Source organism: Panulirus ornatus, chromosome 2 (genome assembly GCF_036320965.1).
Source record: "Panulirus ornatus isolate Po-2019 chromosome 2, ASM3632096v1, whole genome shotgun sequence".
Classification (NCBI taxonomy): Eukaryota; Metazoa; Arthropoda; class Malacostraca; order Decapoda; family Palinuridae; genus Panulirus; species Panulirus ornatus.
The window spans coordinates 6851528-6870249 of NC_092225.1; positions in this window are offsets into that span (position 1 = coordinate 6851528).

Genomic DNA, 18722 nt, shown 5'->3' on the forward strand with positions numbered 1-18722 from the left:
CTTTCTCCTACTTGCCTAACTCTCGTCCATAGATCTTCTCTCCAACCCTGCCTGACTCTAGTCCCAAGGCTCTCTCTCATCTCCTGCCTGACTCTCGTCCCAAGCCTCCCTCTCCTGTCCTGCATGACTCTCGTGCCAAGCCAATCTCTCGTGTACTGCCTGAATATTGTAGGAAGACCCTCTCTCCTATCCTACATGATTCTCGTTCCAAGCCTCTCTGTTCTGTCCTGCCTTACTCTCGTCCCAAGCCCCTCTCTCCTACTATGCCTGCCTCTCGTCCCAAGCCTCTCTCTTGTCGAATTTGACTCTCGTCCCAAGCCATTCTCTCCTCTCCTGCCTGAATCTCGTCCCAGTCCTATCTCTCCTGTCCTGACTGACTCTCGTTCAAATCCTGTCTCTCCTAATTGCCTGACTCTCGTTCCAAGCACTTCTCTCCTACCCTTTCTGACTCTCGTCCCAAGCCTCTATCTCCTGTCCTGCCTATCTCTCGTCTGAAGAATCTCTCTTCTGTCATGCCTGACTCTCGTCCCAAGCGTCTATCTTCTCTCTTGCCTGACACTCGTCCCAAGTCTCTCTCTCCGGTCCTGCCTGACTCTCGTCCCAAGCCTCTTTCTCCTGTCCTCCCTGACTGTCATCCCAAGCCTCTCTATCCTGTCCTGCCTGATTCTTCTTCCAAACCTGTGTCTTCTCTCCTGCCTGACTCTCGTCCCAAGCCTCTCTCTCCTGCCGTGCCTGACTCTCTCCTCAAGCCTCTCTCTCCTATCCTGCCTGACTCTCTTCCCAAGTCTCTATCTCCTTTCCTGCTTGACTCTCATCCCAAGAATCTCTCTCCTGTCCTGCCTCACTCTCGTCCTAACTCTCTCTCTCCTCCCCTGCCTAACTCTCATCCCAAGCTTTTCTCCCCTGTCCTGCCTGACTCTAGTCCAAAGCCTCTCTCTCCTCTCCTGCCTGACTCTCGTCCCAAGCCTCTCTCTCCTGCCGTGCCTGACTCTCTCCTCAAGCCTCTCTCTCCTATCCTGCCTGACTCTCGTCCAAAGTCTCTATCTCCTTTCCTGCTTGACTGTCATCCCAAGAATCTCTCTCCTATCCTGCCTCACTCTCGTCCTAACTCTCTCTCTCTCCTACCCTGCCTAATTCTCGTCCCAAGCCTCTCTCCTGTCGAGCCGGACTCTCGTCCAAAGCCTCTCTCTACTGTTCTGCATGACTATCTTCCCAAACCTCTCTCTACGGTCCTGCCTGACACTCGTCCAAGGCCTCTCTCTCCTATCAAGCCTGACTCTCGTCCCAAGCTTTTCTCCCCTGTCCTGCCTGACTCTAGTCCAAAGCCTCTCTCTCCTGTCCTGCCTGACTCTCATCCCAAGCCTCTCTCTCCTGCCGTGCCTGACTCTCTCCTCAAGCCTCTCTCTCCTATCCTGCCTGACTCTCGTCCCAAGTCTCTATCTCCTTTCCTGCTTGACTGTCATCCCAAGAATCTCTCTCATGTCCTGCCTCACTCTCGTCCTAACTCCCTCTCTCCTACCCTGCCTAATTCTCGTCCCAAGACTCTCTCCTATCGAGCCTGACACTAGTCCCAAGCCCCTCTCTCATCTCATGCCTGACTGTCGTCCCAAACCTCTCTACGGTCCTGCCTGACTCTCGTCCCAAGCCTCTCTCTCCTATCCAGCCTGACTCTCGTCCCAAACCTCTCTTTCCTGTCCTGCCTGACACTCGTCCCATTACTCTATCTCCTGTCCTACCTGACTCTCGCACTAACCCTCTCTCTTCTATCCTGTCTGGCTCTCGTCCAAAGAATCTCTCTCCTACTCTGCCTGACAGTCGTCCCAAGCTTCTCTCTCCTGTCCTGGCTGACTCTCTCGTCAAGCCTCTCTATGATGTCCTGCCTGACTCTCGTTCCAAGCTTTTCTCCCCTGTCCTGCCTGACTCACTCGTCAAGCCTCTCTCTCCTGTACTGCTTGACTCTCGTCCCAAGCTATTCTCCCGTGTCCACCCTGACTCTTGTCCAATCCTCTCTCTCCTTTCCTGCCTGACTCTCGTCCCATGCCTCTCTCTTGTCCTGCCTAACTCTCGTCCCAACCCCCTCTCTCCTTCTAAGTGTGACTCTCGTCCCATGAATCTCTCTCCTGTCATTCTTGACTCTCGTCCCAAGCCTCTCTCTCCTGTCCTACCTGACTCTTCTCTCAAGCCTCCCTCTCCTGTCCTTCCTGACTCTCGTCCGAAGCCTCTATCTCATCTCCCGTCTGACTCTCCTCCCAAGCCTCTCTCCCCTGTCCTGCCTGATTCCTGTCCCAAGCTTCTCTCTCTTGTCCTTCTTGACTCTCCTCCCAAGCCTCTTTCTCCCACTTGCCTGGCTCTCGTCCATAGATCTTTTCTCCAACCATGCCTGACTCTAGTCCCAAGGCTCTCTCTCCGCTCCTGTCTGACTCTCGTCCCAAGCCTCCTTCTCCTATCCTGCCTGACTCTCTTCCCAAGCCAATCTCTCGTGTACTGCCTGAATATTGTAGGAAGTCCCACTCTCCTATCCTACATGATTCTCGTTCCAAGCCTCTCTGTTCTGTCCTGCCTTACTCTCGTCCTAAGCCTCTCTCTCCTACCATGCCTGACTCTCGTCCCAAGCCTCTTTCTTGTCGAATTTGACTCTCTTCCTAAGCCATTCTCTCCTCTCCTACCTGAATCTCGTCCCAGTCCTCTCTCTCTTGTCCTGACTAACTCTCGTCCCAATCCTGTCTCTCCTAATTGCCTGACTCTCGTTCCAAGCCCCTCTCTCCTACCCTTTCTGACTCTCGTCCCAAGCCTCTCTTTCCTGTCCTGCCTATCTCTCGTCCGAAGAATCTCTCTTCACTCCTGCCTGACTCTCGTCCCAAGCGTCTATCTTCTCTCTTGCCTGACACTCGTCCCAAGTCTCTCTCTCCGGTCCTCCCTGACTCTTGTCCCAAGCCTCTTTCTCCTGTCCTCCCTGCCTCTCGTCCCAAGCCTATTTCTCCTGTCCTCCCTGAATGTCATCCCAAGCCTCTCTATCCTGTCCCGCCTGATTCTTGTTCCAAACCTGTGTCTTCTCTCCTGCCTGACTCTCGTCCTAAGCCTCTCTCTCCTGCCGTGCCTGACTCTCTCCTCAAGCCTCTCTCTCCTATCCTGCCTGACTCTCATCCCAAGTCTCTATCTCCTTTCCTGCTTGACTGTCATACCAAGAATCTCTCTCCTGTCCTTCCTCACTCTCGTCCTAACTGTCTCTCTCCTACCCTCCCTAACTCTCGTCCCAAGGCTCTCTCCTGTCGAGCCTGATCTCGTCCTAAGCCTCTCTCTCCTGTTCTGCATGACTCTTTTCCCAAATCTCTCTCTACGGTTCTGCCTGATTCTCGTCCCAGGCCTCTCTCTCCTATCAAGCCTGACTCTCGTCCCAAGCTTTTCTCCCCTGTCCTGCTTGACTCTAGTCCAAAACCTCTCTCTCCTGTCCTGCCTGACTCTCGTCCCAAGCCTGTCTCTCCTGCCGTGCCTGACTCTCTCATCAAGCCTCTCTCTCCTATCCTGCCTGACTCTCGTCCCAAGCCTTTCTCTCCTGTTCTGCATGTCTCTTTTCCCAATCCTCTCTCTCCTGTCCTGCCTGACTGTCGTCCCAAGCCTCTCTCTACTGTCCTTCCTGACTCTCGTCCCAAGCCTCTCTTTCCTGCCCTGCTTGACAATCGTTTGAGGACTCTATCTCTTGTGCTGCCTAACTCTCGTCCTAACAGTCTCTCTCCTGTCCTGCCTGACTCTCGTCCCAAGCGTCTCTCTCTTACACTGCCTGACCCTCGTCAAAAGCCTCTCTCTCCTGTCCTGCCTGACTCACTATTCAAGCCTTTCTCTCCTGTACTGCTTGACTCTCGTCCCAAGATATTCTCCCGTGTCCTGCCTGACTCTTGTCCCAATCCTCTCTCTCCTTTCCTGCCTGACTCTCGTCCCATGCCTCTCTCTTCTGTCCTGCCTAACTCTCGTCCCAACCCCCTCTCTCCTACTAAGTCTGACTCTCGTCCCATGAATCTCTCTCCTGTCATTCTTGACTCTCGTCCCAAGCCTCTCTCTCCTGTCCTACCTGACTCTCCTCTCAAGCCTCCCTCTCCTGTCCTTCCTGACTCTCGTCCGAAGCCTCTATCTCATCTCCCGTCTGACTCTCCTCCCAAGCCTCTCTCCCCTGTCCTACCTGATTCCTGTCCCAAGCTTCTCTCTCTTGTCCTTCTTGACTCTCCTCCCAAGCCTCTTTCTCCCACTTGCCTGGCTCTCGTCCATAGATCTTTTCTCCAACCATGCCTGACTCTAGTCCCAAGGCTCTCTCTCCGCTCCTGTCTGACTCTCGTCCCAAGCCTCCTTCTCCTATCCTGCCTGACTCTCGTCCCAAGCCAATCTCTCGTGTACTGCCTGAATATTGTAGGAAGTCCCACTCTCCTATCCTACATGATTCTCGTTCCAAGCCTCTCTGTTCTGTCCTGCCTTACTCTCGTCCCAAGCCTCTCTCTCCTACCATGCCTGACTCTCGTCCCAAGCCTCTTTCTTGTCGAATTTGACTCTCTTCCTAAGCCATTCTCTCCTCTCCTACCTGAATCTCGTCCCAGTCCTCTCTCTCTTGTCCTGACTAACTCTCGTCCCAATCCTGTCTCTCCTAATTGCCTGACTCTCGTTCCAAGCCCCTCTCTCCTACCCTTTCTGACTCTCGTCCCAAGCCTCTCTTTCCTGTCCTGCCTATCTCTCGTCCGAAGAATCTCTCTTCACTCCTGCCTGACTCTCGTCCCAAGCGTCTATCTTCTCTCTTGCCTGACACTCGTCCCAAGTCTCTCTCTCCGGTCCTCCCTGACTCTTGTCCCAAGCCTCTTTCTCCTGTCCTCCCTGCCTCTCGTCCCAAGCCTATTTCTCCTGTCCTGCCTGAATGTCATCCCAAGCCTCTCTATCCTGTCCCGCCTGATTCTTGTTCCAAACCTGTGTCTTCTCTCCTGCCTGACTCTCGTCCCAAGCCTCTCTCTCCTGCCGTGCCTGACTCTCTCCTCAAGCCTCTCTCTCCTATCCTGCCTGACTCTCGTCCCAAGTCTCTATCTCCTTTCCTGCTTGACTGTCATACCAAGAATCTCTCTCCTGTCCTTCCTCACTCTCGTCCTAACTGTCTCTCTCCTACCCTCCCTAACTCTCGTCCTAAGGCTCTCTCCTGTCGAGCCTGATCTCGTCCTAAGCCTCTCTCTCCTGTTCTGCATGACTCTTTTCCCAAATCTCTCTCTACGGTTCTGCCTGATTCTCGTCCCAGGCCTCTCTCTCCTATCAAGCCTGACTCTCGTCCCAAGCTTTTCTCCCCTGTCCTGCCTGACTCTAGTCCAAAACCTCTCTCTCCTGTCCTGCCTGACTCTCGTCCCAAGCCTGTCTCTCCTGCCGTGCCTGACTCTCTCATCAAGCCTCTCTCTCCTATCCTGCCTGACTCTCGTCCCAAGCCTCTCTCTCCTGTTCTGCATGTCTCTTTTCCCAATCCTCTCTCTCCTGTCCTGCCTGACTGTCGTCCCAAGCCTCTCTCTACTGTCCTTCCTGACTCTCGTCCCAAGCCTCTCTTTCCTGCCCTGCTTGACAATCGTTTGAGGACTCTATATCTTGTGCTGCCTAACTCTCGTCCTAACAGTCTCTCTCCTGTCCTGCCTGACTCTCGTCCCAAGCGTCTCTCTCTTACACTGCCTGACCCTCGTCAAAAGCCTCTCTCTCCTGTCCTGCCTGACTCACTATTCAAGCCTCTCTCTCCTGTACTGCTTGACTCTCGTCCCAAGATATTCTCCCGTGTCCTGCCTGACTCTTGTCCCAATCCTCTCTCTCCTTTCCTGCCTGACTCTCGTCCCATGCCTCTCTCTTCTGTCCTGCCTAACTCTCGTCCCAACCCCCTCTCTCCTACTAAGTCTGACTCTCGTCCCATGAATCTCTCTCCTGTCATTCTTGACTCTCGTCCCAAGCCTCTCTCTCCTGTCCTACCTGACTCTCCTCTCAAGCCTCCCTCTCCTGTCCTTCCTGACTCTCGTCCGAAGCCTCTATCTCATCTCCCGTCTGACTCTCCTCCCAAGCCTCTCTCCCCTGTCCTGCCTGATTCCTGTCCCAAGCGTCTCTCTCTTGTCCTTCTTGACTCTCCTCCCAAGCCTCTTTCTCCCACTTGCCTGGCTCTCGTCCATAGATCTTCTCTCCAACCCTGCCTGACTCTAGTCCCAAGGCTCTCTCTCCGCTCCTGTCTGACTCTCGTCCCAAGCCTCCCTCTCCTGTCCTGCCTGACTCTCGTCCCAAGCCAATCTCTCGTGTACTGCCTGAATATTGTAGGAAGTCCCACTCTCCTATCCTACATGATTCTCGTTCCAAGCCTCTCTGTTCTGTCCTGCCTTACTCTCGTCCCAAGCCTGTCTCTCCTACCATGCCTGACTCTCGTCCCAAGCCTCTTTCTTGTCGAATTTGACTCTCTTCCCAAGCCATTCTCTCCTCTCCTACCTGAATCTCGTCCCAGTCCTATCTCTACTGTCCTGACTGACTCTCGTCCCAATCCTGTCTCTCCTAATTGCCTGACTCTCGTTCCAAGCCCCTCTCTCCTACCCTTTCTGACTCTCGTCCCAAGCCTCTCTCTCCTGTCCTGCCTATCTCTCGTCCGAAGAATCTCTCTTCTGTCCTGCCTGACTCTCGTCCCAAGCGTCTATCTTCTCTCTTGCCTGACACTCGTCCCAAGTCTCTCTCTCCAGTCCTCCCTGACTCTCGTCCCAAGCCTCTTTCTCCTGTCCTCCCTGCCTCTCGTCCCAAGCCTATTTCTCCTGTCCTGCCTGAATGTCATCCCAAGCCTCTCTATCCTGTCCCGCCTGATTCTTGTTCCAAACCTGTGTCTTCTCTCCTGCCTGACTCTCGTCCCAAGCCTCTCTCTCCTGTTCTGCATGACTGTTTTCCCAAATCTCTCTCTACGGTCCTGCCTGATTCTCGTCCCAGGCCTCTCTCTCCTAATAAGCCTGACTCTCGTCCCAAGCTTTTTTCCCCTGTCCTGCCTGACTCTAGTCCAAAACCTCTCTCTCCTGTCCTGCCTGACTCTCGTCCCAAGCCTCTCTCTCCTGCCGTGCCTGACTCTCTCATCAAGCCTCTCTCTCCTTCTGCTGACTCTGTCCCAAGTCTTTTCTATCTCTCCAGTTCTCTCTTCACTGTCTCCCAAGAATCTCTCTCCTGTCCTGCCTCACTCTCGTCCTAACTCCCTCTCTCCTCCTGCCTGACTCTCGTCCCAAGCCTCTCTCCTGTCGAGCCGGACTCTCGTCCCAAGCCTCTCCCTCCTGTTCTGCATGTCTCTTTTCCAAATCCTCTCTCTCCTGTCCTGCCTGACTGTCGTCCCAAACCTTTCTCTACGGTCCTGCCTGACTCTCGTCCCAAGCCTCTCTCTCCTGTCCTGCCTGACTCTCATCCCAAGCCTCTCTTTCCTGCCCTGCCTGACATTCGTTTCATGACTCTATCTCTTGTCCTGCCTGACTCTCGTCCTAACAGTCTCTCTCCTGTCCTGACTGACTCTTGTCCCAGGCCTCTCTCTCCTACACTGCCTGACCGTCGTCAAAAGCCTCTTTCTCCTTTCCTGCCTGACTCGCTCGTCAAGCCTCTCTCTCCTGTACTGCTTGACTCTCGTCCCAAGCTATTCTCCCCTGTCCTGACTGACTCTTGTCCCAATCCTCTCTCTCCTTTCCTGCCTGACTCTCGTCCCATGCCTCTCTCTTGTGTCCTGCCTAACTCTCGTCCCAACCCCCTCTCCCCTACCAAGCCTGACTCTCGTCCCAAGCTCTCTTTCCAGGCCTGCCTGAGTCTCGTCCAATGAATCTCTCTCTTGTCATTCATGACTCTCGCCCTAAGCTTCTCTACCCTGTCCTACCTGACTCTCCTCCCAAGCCTCTCTCTCCTGTCCTGACTGACTCTCGTCCGAAGCCTCCATCTCCTCTCCCGTCTGACTCTCGTCCCAAGCCTCTCTCCCCTGTCCTGCCTGACTCCTGTCCCAAGCTTCTCTCTCTTGTACTTCTTGACTCTCCTCCGAAGCCTCGTTCTCCTACTTGCCTGACTCTCGTCCATAGATCTTCTCTCCAACACTGCCTGACTCTCGTCCCAAGCCTCCCTCTCCTGTCCTGACTGACTCTCGTCCCAAGCCTCTCTCCTGTCGACCTTGACTGTCGTCCCAAGCCATTCTCTCCTCTCGTCACATGCCAATCTCTCGTGTACTGCCTGAATATTGTCGGAAACCCGTCTCTCCTACCCTACATGATTCTCGTTCCAAGCCTTTCTGTTCTGTCCTTCCTTACTCTCGTCCCAAGCCCCTCTCTCCTACCATGCCTGACTCTCGTCCCAATCCTCTCTCCTGTCGAATTTGATTCTCGTCCCAAGCCATTCTCTCCTCTCCTGCCTGACTCTCGTCCCAGTCCAATCTCTACTGTCCCGACTGCATCTCGTCCCAAGCCTGTCTCTCCTAATTGCTTGACTCTCGTTCCAATCCCTTCTCTCCTACCCTTTCTGACTCTCGTCCCAAGACTCTCTCTCCTGTCCTGCCTGTCTGTCGTCCGAAGAATGTCTCTCCTCTCCTGCCTCACTCTCATCCCAAGCGTCTATCTCCTCTATTGCCTGACACTCGTCCCAAGTCTCTCTCTCCGCTCCTGCCTCACTCTCGTCTCAAGCCTCTTTCTCCTGTCCTCCCTGATTCTCGTCCCAAGCCTATTTCTTCTGTCCTGCCTGACTGTCATCCCAAGCCTCTCTATCCTGTCCCGCCTGATTCTTGTTCCAAACCTGTGTCTTCTCTCCTGCCTGACTCTCGTCCAAAGCCTCTCTCTCCTGCCGTGCCTGACTCTCTCCTCAAGCCTCTCTCTCCTATCCTGCCTGACTCTCGTCTCAAGTCTCTATCTCCTTTCCTGCTTGACTGTCATCCCAAGAATATGTCTCCTGTCCTGCCTCACTCTCGTCCTAAATCCCTCTCTCCTACCCTGCCTGACTCTCGTCCTAAGCCTCTCTCCTGTCGAGCCGGACTCTCGTCACAAGCCTCTGTCTCCTGTTCTCCATGACACTTTTCCCAAACCTCTCTCTCCTGTCCTGCCTGACTGTCGTCCCAAACATCTCTCTACGGTCCTGCCTGACTCTCATCCCTAGCCTCTCTCTCCTATCCATCCTGACTCTCGTCCCAAGCCTCTGTTTCCTGTCCTGCCTGACACTCGTCCCATGACTCTATCTCCTGTCCTGCCTGACTCTCGCCCTAACCCTCTTTGTTCTGTCCTGCCTGGCTCTAGTACAAAGCATCTCTCTCCTACCCTGCCTGACCGTCGTCCCAAGCCTCTCTCTCCTGTCCTGGCTGACTCTCTCGTCAAGCCTCTCTCTCCTGTCCTAGCTGACTCTCTCGTCAAGCCTCTCTCTGATGTCCTGCCTGACTCTCCCCCCAAGCTTTTCTCCCCTGTCCTGCCTGACTCTAGTCCCATGGCTCTCTCTTCTGTCCTGCCAGACTCTCGTCGCAACCCTCTCTCTCCTGTACTGCCTGACTCTCGTCACAAGACTCTCCCTTCTGTCCTGACTGACTGTCGTCCCAAGTCTTTCTCTCTTGTCCTGCTTGACTCTCGTCCCAAGCTCCTCTCTCTTACCCAGCTTGACTCTCGTCCCAAGCTCTCTTTCCAGGGCTACCTGACTCTCGTCCCATGACTCTTGTCATGCCTGACTCTCGTCCCAAGCTTCTCTCTCCTGTTCTGCATGACTCTAGTCCCAGTCCTCTCTCTCCTGTCCTGCATAACTCTCGTTCGAAGCCTCTCTCTCATGTCCTGACTGACTCTCGTCCAAAGCCACTCTCTCCTGTAATGCCTGACCCTCGTACCCAGCCTCTCTCTCCTGTCCTGCCTGACTCTCGTCCTAAGTCTCTCTCTCCTGTCCTGCCTGACTCTCGTCCAATACCTCGATCTCCTGATCTGCCTGACTCTCGTCCCAAGCCTCTCTCTGTTCTCCTGCTTGACTCTCGTCCCAAGCCTCTCTCTCCTGTCCTGCCTGACTTTCGTCCCAAGTCTCTCTCTCATGTCCTGCCTGACTATCGTCGAAAGCCTCTCTCACCTGTCGTGTCAGACTCTAGTCCCAAGCCTCTCTCTCCTGTCCAGTCTGACTCTAGTCCCAAGCCCCTCTCTCCTCTCATGCCTGACTGTCGTCCAAAGCCTCTCTCTCCTGTCCTGACTGACTCTCCTCAAGCCTCTCTCTCCTCTCATGCCTGACTCTCGTACCAACCCTCTATCTCCTGTCATTCATAACTCTCGTATCAGGCCTTTTTCTCCTGTCCTAGAAAACTCTCGTCCCAAGCCTCTCTCTCCTGTCCAGCCTGACTCTCGTCCCAAGACTCTCCCTCTTATCCTGCCTGACTCACGTCAAAAACCCCTCTCTCATACCCTCCATTATTCTCGTACCAAGCCTCTCTCTCCTGTCCTGCCTGACTCTCATCCCAATTTCCTCTCTCCTACCCTGCTTGACTGTCCTCCGAAGCCTCTATCATATCGAGCCTGACTCTCGTCCCAAGCTTCTCTCTCCGGTCCTGCCTGACTCTCGTCCCACGCCTCTCTCTCCTGTCCTGCCTGACTCTCGTCCCAATCCTCTCTCTCCTACACTGCCTGACCGTCGTCAAAAGCCTCTCTCTCCTGTCCTGCTTGATTCGCTCGTCAAGCCTCTCTCTCCTGTATTGCTTGACTCTCGTCCCAAGCTATTCTCTCCTGTCCTGCTAACTCTAGTCCCAATCCTCTCTCTACTTTCCTGCCTGACTCTCGTCCCATGCCTCTCTCTTCTGTCCTACCTAACTCTCGTCCCTACCCCCTCTCTCCTACCAATCCTGATTCTCGTCCTAAGCTCTCTTTCCAGGCCTCCCTGAGTCTCGTCCCATGAATCTCTCTCCTGTCATTCATGACTTTCGTCCAAAGCTTCTCTCTCCTGTCCTACCTGACTCTCCTTCCAAGCCTCTCTCTCCTGTCCTGCCTGACTCTCGTTCGAAGCCTCTATCTCCTCTCCCGTCTGACTCTCGTCCCATGCCTCTCTCCCCTGTTCTGCCTGACTCCTGTCCCAAGCTTCTCTCTCTTGTCCCTCTTGACTCTCCTTCCAAGCCTCTTTCACCTACTTGCCTGACTCTCGTCCACAGATCTTCTCTCCAACGCTGCCTGACTCTCGACCTAAGCCTCTCTTTCCTGTCCTGCCTGACTCTCGTCCCAAGCCTCCCTCTCCTGTCCTGCATGACTCTCGTCCCAAGCCAATCTTTCCTGTACTGCCTGAATATTGTCGGAAGCCCCTCTCTCCTACCCTGCATGATTCTCGTTCCAAGCCTCTCTGTTCTATCCTGCCTTACTCTCGTCACAAGCCCCTCTCTCCTACCATGCCTGACTCTCGTCCCAAGCCTCTCTCCTGTCGACCTTGACTGTCGTCCCAAGCCATTCTCTCCTCTCCTGCCTGACTCTCGTCCCAGTCCAATCTCTCCTGTCCTGACTGACTCTCGTCCCAAGCCTGCCTCTCCTACCCTTTTTGTCTCTTGTCCCAAGCCTCTCTCTCCTGTCCTGCCTGTCTGTCGTCCGAAGAATATCTCTCCTGTCCTACCTTACTCTCGTCCCAAGCGTCTATCTCTCTTGCCTGACTCTCGTCCGAAGTCTCTCTCTCCGGTCCTGCCTGACTCTCGTCCCAAGCCTCTTTCTCCAGTCCTCCCTGATTCTCGTCCCAAGCCGATTTCTCCTGTCCTGCAAGACTCTCGTCCCAAGCCTCTCTATCCTGTCCAATCCTGTGTCGTCTCTCCTGCCTGACTCTCGTCCCAAGCTCCTCTCTCCTATCCAGCCTGACTCTTGTCCCAAGCTCTCTTTCCAGGGCTACCTGAATCTCGTCCCATGACTCTCCTGTCAAACCTAAATTTCGTCCGAAGCTTCTCTCTCCTGTTCTGCATGACTCTAGTCCCAGTCCTCTCTCTCCTGTCCTGCATGACTCTCGTTCCAAGCCTGTCTCTCCTGTCGAGCCTGACTCTCGTCCCAAGCCTTTCTCTCCTGTCTTTCCTGACTCTCGTCCCAAGCCTCTCTCTCCTATCCAGCCTAACTCTCGTTCCAAGCCTCTCTTTCCTGTCCTGCCTGACACTCGTCCCATGACTCTATCTCCTGTCCTGCCTGACTCTCGTCCTAACCCTCTCTCTTATATCGTGCCTGACTCTCGTACGAAGCATCTCTCTCCTACCCTGCCTGTCCATCGTCCCAAGCCTCTCTATCCTGTCCTGGCTGACTCTCTCGTCAAGTCTCTTTGTGATATCCTGCCTGACTCTCGTCCCAAGCTTTTCTCCCCTGTCCTGCCTGACTCTAGTCTCAAGCCTCTCTCTCTTGTCCTGCATGACTCTCGTCCCATGCCTCTCTCTTCTCTCCTGCCTGACTCTCGCCTCATGCCTCTCTCTACTGTACTGCATGACTCTCGTCGCAAGCCTCTCTCTCCTTCCGTGCCTGACTCTCGCCTCAAGCCTCTCTCTCCTATCCTGCCTGACTCTCGTCCCAAGTCTCTCTCTCCTGTCCTGCTTGACTGTCATCCCAAGCCTCTCTCTCCTGTCCTGCCTGACTGTCGTCCTAACTACCTCTCTCCTACCCTGCCTGACTCTTGTCCCAAACCTCTCTCCTGTCGTGCCTGACTCTCGTCCTAAGCCTCTCTCTCTCCTGTCCTTCATGACTCTTGTCCAAAGCCTCTCTCTCCTGTCCTGCCTGACTCTCGTCCGAAACCTCTCTCTCCGGTCCAGCCTGACTCTCGTCCCAAGCCTCTCTCTCCTATCAAGCCTGACTCTCCTCCCAAGCCTCTCTCTCCTGTCCTGCCTGACTCTCGTCCCATGATCAATCTCCTGTCCTGCCCGACTCTCGTTAGAACCCTCTCTCTCCTGTCTTGCCTGACTGTCGTCCCAAGCATCTTTCTCCTACCCCGCCTGACCGTCGTCCCAAGCCTCTCTCTCCTGTCCTGGTTGACTCTCTCGTCAAGCCTCTCTGTGATGTCCTGCCTGACTCTCGTCCGAAACTTTTCACCCCTGTCCTGTCTGACTCTAGTCCCAAGCCTCTCTCTCCTGTACTGCCTAACTCTCGTCCCAAGATTCTCCCTCCTGTCGTGACTGACTGTCGTCCCAAGCCTTTCTCTCTTGTCCTGCTTGACTCTCGTCGAAAGCCCCTCTCTCCTACCCAGCCTGACTCTAGTCCCAAGCTCTCTTTCCATGGCTGCCTGACTCTCGTCCCATGACCCTCTCCCCTGTCATGCCTGACTTTCGTCCCAAGCCTCTCTATCCTGTCCTGCCTGACTATAGTCCCATTCCTCTCTCTCTTGTCCTGCATGACTCGCGTTCCAAGACTCTCTCTCCTGTCCTGACTGACTCTCGTCTAAAGCCTCTCTCTCCTGTAATGCCTGACCCTCGTCCCCAGCCTCTCTCTCCTGTCCTGCCTTACTCTCCTCCCAAGCCTCTCTCTCCTGTCCTGCCTTACTCTCCTCCCAAGCCTCTCTCTCCTGTCCTGCCTGACTCTCGTACCAAGACCCTCTCTCTTGTCCTGTCTGACTCTCGTCCGAAACCTCTATATCTTCTCCCGTTTGACTCTCGTCCCAAGCCTCTCTCTCCTGTCCTGCCTGACTCCTGTACCAAGCTTCTCTATCTTGTCCTTCTTGACTCGCCTCCCAAGATTCTCTCTCCTACTTGCCTGACTCTCGTCCATAGCCCTTCTCTCCTACCCGGCCTGACTCTCGTCCCAAGCCTCTCTCTCATGTCCTGCCTGACTCTCGTCCCAAGCCTCCCTCTCCTGTCCTGCCCGACTTTCGTCCCAAGCCAATCTCTCCTGTACTGCCTGAATATTGTCGGAAGCCCCTCTCTCCTACCCTGCAGGATTCTCGTTCCTAGCCTCTCTGTTCTGTCCTGCCTTACTCTCGTCCCAAGCCCCTCTCTCCTACCATGCCTAACTCTCGTCCCAAGCCTCTCTCCTGTCGACCTTGACTCTCGTCCCAAGCCATTCTCTCCTCTCCTGCCTGACTCTCGTCCCAGTCCTATCTCTCCTGTCCTGACTGACTCTCGTCCCAAGCCTGTCTCTCCTAATTGCCTGAATCTCCTTCGAAGCCCTTCTCTCCTACCCTTTCTGACTCTCGTCCCAAGTCTCTCTCTCCTGTCCTGCCTGACTGTCGTCCAAAGCCTCTCCCTCACCTGTCCTGCCTGACTCTCGTCCCAAGCGTCTATCTCCTATCTTGCCTGACTCTCGTCCCAAGTCTCTCTCTCCGGTCCTGCCTGACTCTCGTCTCAAGCCTCTTTCTCCTGTTCTCCCTGACTCTCGTCCCAATAATATTTCTCCTGTCCTGGCTGACTGTCATCCCAAGCATCTCTATCCTGTCCTGCCTGAGTCTTGTTCCAAACCTGTGTCTCCTCTCCTGCCTGACTCTCTTCCGAAGCCTCTCTCCCCTGCCGTGCCTGACTCTCTCATCAAGCCTCTCTCTCCTATCCTGCCTGACTCCCGTCCCAAGTCTCTCTCTCCTGTTCTGCTTGACTGTCATCCCAAACGTCTCTCTCCTGTCCCGCCTGACTCTCGTCCTAACTCCCTCTCTCCTACCCTGCCTGAATCTCATCCCAAGTCTCTCTCCTGACGAGCCTGACTCTCGTCCCAAGACTCTGTCTCCTGTCCTGCATGACTCTTGTCCCAAGCCTCTCTCTCCTGTCCTGCCTGACTCTTGTCCCAAACCTCCCTCTCCGGTCCTGCCTGACACACGTCCCAAGCATCTCTCTCCTATCCAGCCTGACTCTCGTCCAAAGCCTCTCTTTCCTGTCCTGCTTGACACTCGTCCCATGACTCTATCTCCTGTCCTGCCTGACTCTCGTCCTAACCCTCTCTCTTCTATCCTGCTTGACTCTCGTCCAAAGCATCTCTCTCCTACCCTGCCTGACCGTCGTCCCAAGCCTCTCTCTCCTGTCCTGACTGACTCTCGTCCAATGCCTCTCTCTCCTGTAATGCCTGACCCTCGTCCCCAGCCTCTCTCTCTCTCTCCTGTCCTGCCTGACTCTCGTCCCAAGCCTATCTCTCCTGTCCTGCTTGAATTTCGATCCCAAGCCTCACTTTCTTATCCTGTATGACACTGTCCCAAGCCTCTCTCTCCTCTCCTGCCTGACTCTCGTCCCATGCTTCTCTCTGCTGTCCTGCCTGACTCTCCTCCCAAGCCTCTCTCTCTTGTCCCGCCTGACTATCGTCCCAGGCCTCTCTCTCGTGTCCTGCCTGACTCTCGTCCCATGTCTCTCTCTCCTGTCCTGTGTGACTCTCGTCCCAAGCCTCTCTCTACTGTCGTGCCTGACTCCTGTCCCAAGCTTTTCTCTCTTATCCTGCTAGGCTCTCGTCCCAAGCCTCTATCTCCTATTAGACTGAATCTCGTCCATAGCCCTTCTCTCCTACCCTGCCAGACTCTCGTCCCAAGACTCTCTCTCCTGTCCTGCCTGACTCTCGTCCAAAGGGTCTCTCTCCTCTCCTGCCTGACTCTCGTCCCAGTTCTCTCTATCCTGTCCTGACTGACTCTCGTCCCAAGCATCTATCTCCTCTCTTCCCTGACTCTCTGTCTCTCCTAATTACCTGACTCTCATTCCAAGTCCCTCTCTCCAACCCTTCGTGACTCTCGTCCTAAGCCTCTCCCTCCTGTCCTGCATGACTGTCATCCGAAACCTCTCTCTCCTGTCCTGCCTGAATCTCGTCCGAAGCATCTATCTCCTCTCTTGCCTGACTCTCGTCCCAATTCTCTCTCTCCAGTCCTGCCTGGCTCTCGTCTGAATCATCTCTTCTGTCGAGCCTGACTCTCGTCCCAAGCCTCTCTCTCCTGTCCTGCCTGACTCTTGTCCAAAGCCTCTTTCTCCTCTCCTGCTTGACTCTCGTCCCAAACTTCTCTCTCTGGTCCTGCCTGAATCTCGTTCCAAGCCTCTCTCTCCTGTCCTGCATGACTCTCGTTCCAAGCCTCTCTTTCCTGTCCTGCCTGACACTCGTTCCAGGACTCTATCTCCTCTCCTGCCTGACTCTCGTCCTAACCCTCTCTCTCCTGTCCTGCCTGACTATCGTCCGATGCTTCTCTCTCCTGTCCTGCCTGAATCTAGTCCCAAGCTTCTCTCTCCTGTCCTGGCTGACTCTCGCCCAAAGCTTTTCTCTCCTATCTTTTCTGACACTAGTCCCAGGCCTCTATCTCCTGTCCTGCCTGGTTCTCGTCCCAGGCCTCTCTCTCCTGTCCTGCCTGACTCTCGTCCGAAGCATCTATCTCCTCTCTTGCCAGACTCTCGTCCCAATTCTCTCTCTCCAGTCCTGCCTGGCTCTCGCCTGAATCATCTCTTCTGTCGAGCCTGACTCTCGTCCCAAGCCTCTCTCTCCTGTCCTGCCTGACTCTTGTCCAAAGCCTCTTTCTCCTCTCCTGCTTGACTCTCGGCCTAAACCTCTCTCTCTGATCCTGCCTGAATCTCGTTCCAAGCCTCTCTCTCCTGTCCTGCATGACTCTCGTTCCAAGCCTCTCTTTCCTGTCCTGCCTGACACTCGTTCCAGGGCTCTATCTCCTCTCCTGCCTGACTCTCGTCCTAACCCTCTCTCTCCTGTCCTGCCTGACTATCGTCCCAAGCCTCTCTCTCCTGTCCTGCCTGACTCTCGTCCCAAGCTTCTCTCCCCTGTCCTGGCTGACTCTCGTCCCAAGCTTTCCTCTCCTACCTTGCCTGACACTAGTCCCAGGCCTCTATCTCCTGTCCTGCATGGCTCTCGTCCCATGCCTCTCTCTCCTGTTCTGACTGACTCTCGTCCCATGCCTCTCTCTCCTGTTCTGCTTGACTCCCCTCCCAAGCCTCTGTCTCTTGCCCTGCCTGACTGTAGTCCCAAGCCTCTCACACCTGTCTTCCCAGACTCTCGTCCCACACCTCCCTCTCTTGTCCTGGCTGACTCTCGTCCCCAGCCTCTCTCTCCTGTCCTGCCTGACTCTCGTCACAAGCCTCTCTCTCCTCTCCTGCCTGACTCTCGTCCTAGTCCTCTCTCTCCTGTCCTGACTGACTCTCGTCCCAAGCGTCTTTCTCCTAATTGCCTGACTCTCGTTCCAAGCCTTTCTTTCCTACCCTTCCTGACTCTCGTCCCAAGCTTCTCACTCCTGCCCTGCCTGACTCTCGTCCTAAGCCTTTCTCTCCTGTCCCGCCTGACACTCGTCCCAAGCGTCTATCTCCTTTCTTGCATGACTTTTGTCCTAAGTCTCTCTCTCCCGTCATTCCTGACTCTCGTCCCAAGCATCTTTCTCCTGTCCTCCCTGACTCTCATCCCAAGCCTCTTTCTCCTGTCCTGCGTGAGTGTCATCCCAAGCCTCTCTATCCTGTCCTGCCTGACTCTCATCCCAAATTTCTCTCTCCTCTCCTGCCTGATTCATGTCTCAAGCCTCTCTCTCCTTTCGTGCCTGACTTTCTCCTTAAGCCTCTCTCTCCTATCCTGCCTAACTCTCGTCCCAAATCTCTCTCTCCTGTCCTGCCTGACTATCGTCCCAAGCCTTTCTCTCCTGTCCTGCCTGACTCTCGTCCCAAGCCTCTCTCTCCTGTCCTAACTGACTCTTGTCCCAAGCTTTTCTTTCCTATCTTGCCTGACAGTAGTCCTAGGTCTCTATATCCTGTCCTGCCTGACTCTCGTCCGAAGCCTCTCTCTCGTGTCCTGCCTGACTCTCGTCCGAAACCTCCCTCTCCTGTTCTTGCTGACTCTCCTCCCAAGCCTCTCTCTCTTGTCCTGCCTAACTCTTGTCCCAAGCCTCTTATTCCTGTCTAACCTGACTCTCGTCCCAAACCTACCTCTCGTGTCCTGGCTGACTCTCGTCCCCAGCATCTCTCTGCTGTCCTGCCTGACTCTCGTCCCAAGCCTCTCTCTACTGTCCTGCCTGACTCTCGTCCCAAGCCCTTCTCTCCACCCCTGCCTGACTCTCGTCCCAAGCCTATTTCTCCTACCCTGCCTGACTCTCGTCTCAAACCTCTCTCTCCTGTCGTGCCTGACTCTCTCCTCCAGCCTCTCTCTCCTATCCTGCCTGACTCTCGTCCGAAGTCTCTCTCCTCTCCTGCCTGACTCTCGTCCCAAGCCTCTCTCTCCAGTCTAGACTGACTGTCACCTCAAGCCTCTCTCTCCGCTCTTACCTGACTCTCGTGCCAACCCTCTCTCTCTTGTCCTGCCTGACTCTCGTCCCATGCCTCTTCCTCCTGTCATACATAACTATCGTCCTAAGCCTCTCCCTCTTTTCCTGCATGACTCTCTTCCCAAGCCTCTCTCTCCTGTCATGCCTGACTCTTGTCCCAAACCTCTCTACCCTGTCTTGCCTGACTGTCGTCCCAAACCTCTCACTCCTGTTTTGCCTGAGTCTCGCCCCAAATCTCCTTCTCTTGTGCTGGCTGATTCTCGTCCCAAGCCTCTCTCTACTGTCCTGCCTGACTCTCGTTCCAAGCCTCTCTCTCTCCTGTCGTGCTTGACTCTCGTCAGAGACCTCTCTTTCCTCTCCTGCCTGACTCTCGTCCCAAGCCTCTCTCTCCTGTCCTTCCTGACTATCGTCCCAAGCCTATATCTTCTACCCTCCCTGAGTCTCATCCCAAGTCTCTTTCTCTTACCCTGCCTGACTGTCGTCGAAAGCCTCCCTCTCCTGTCCTGCCTAACTCTCTAGTCAAGCCTCTCTCTCCTGTCCTGCCTGACTCTCGTCCAATGCCTCTCTCTCCTGTTCTACCTGACTCTCATCCCAAGCCTCTCTCT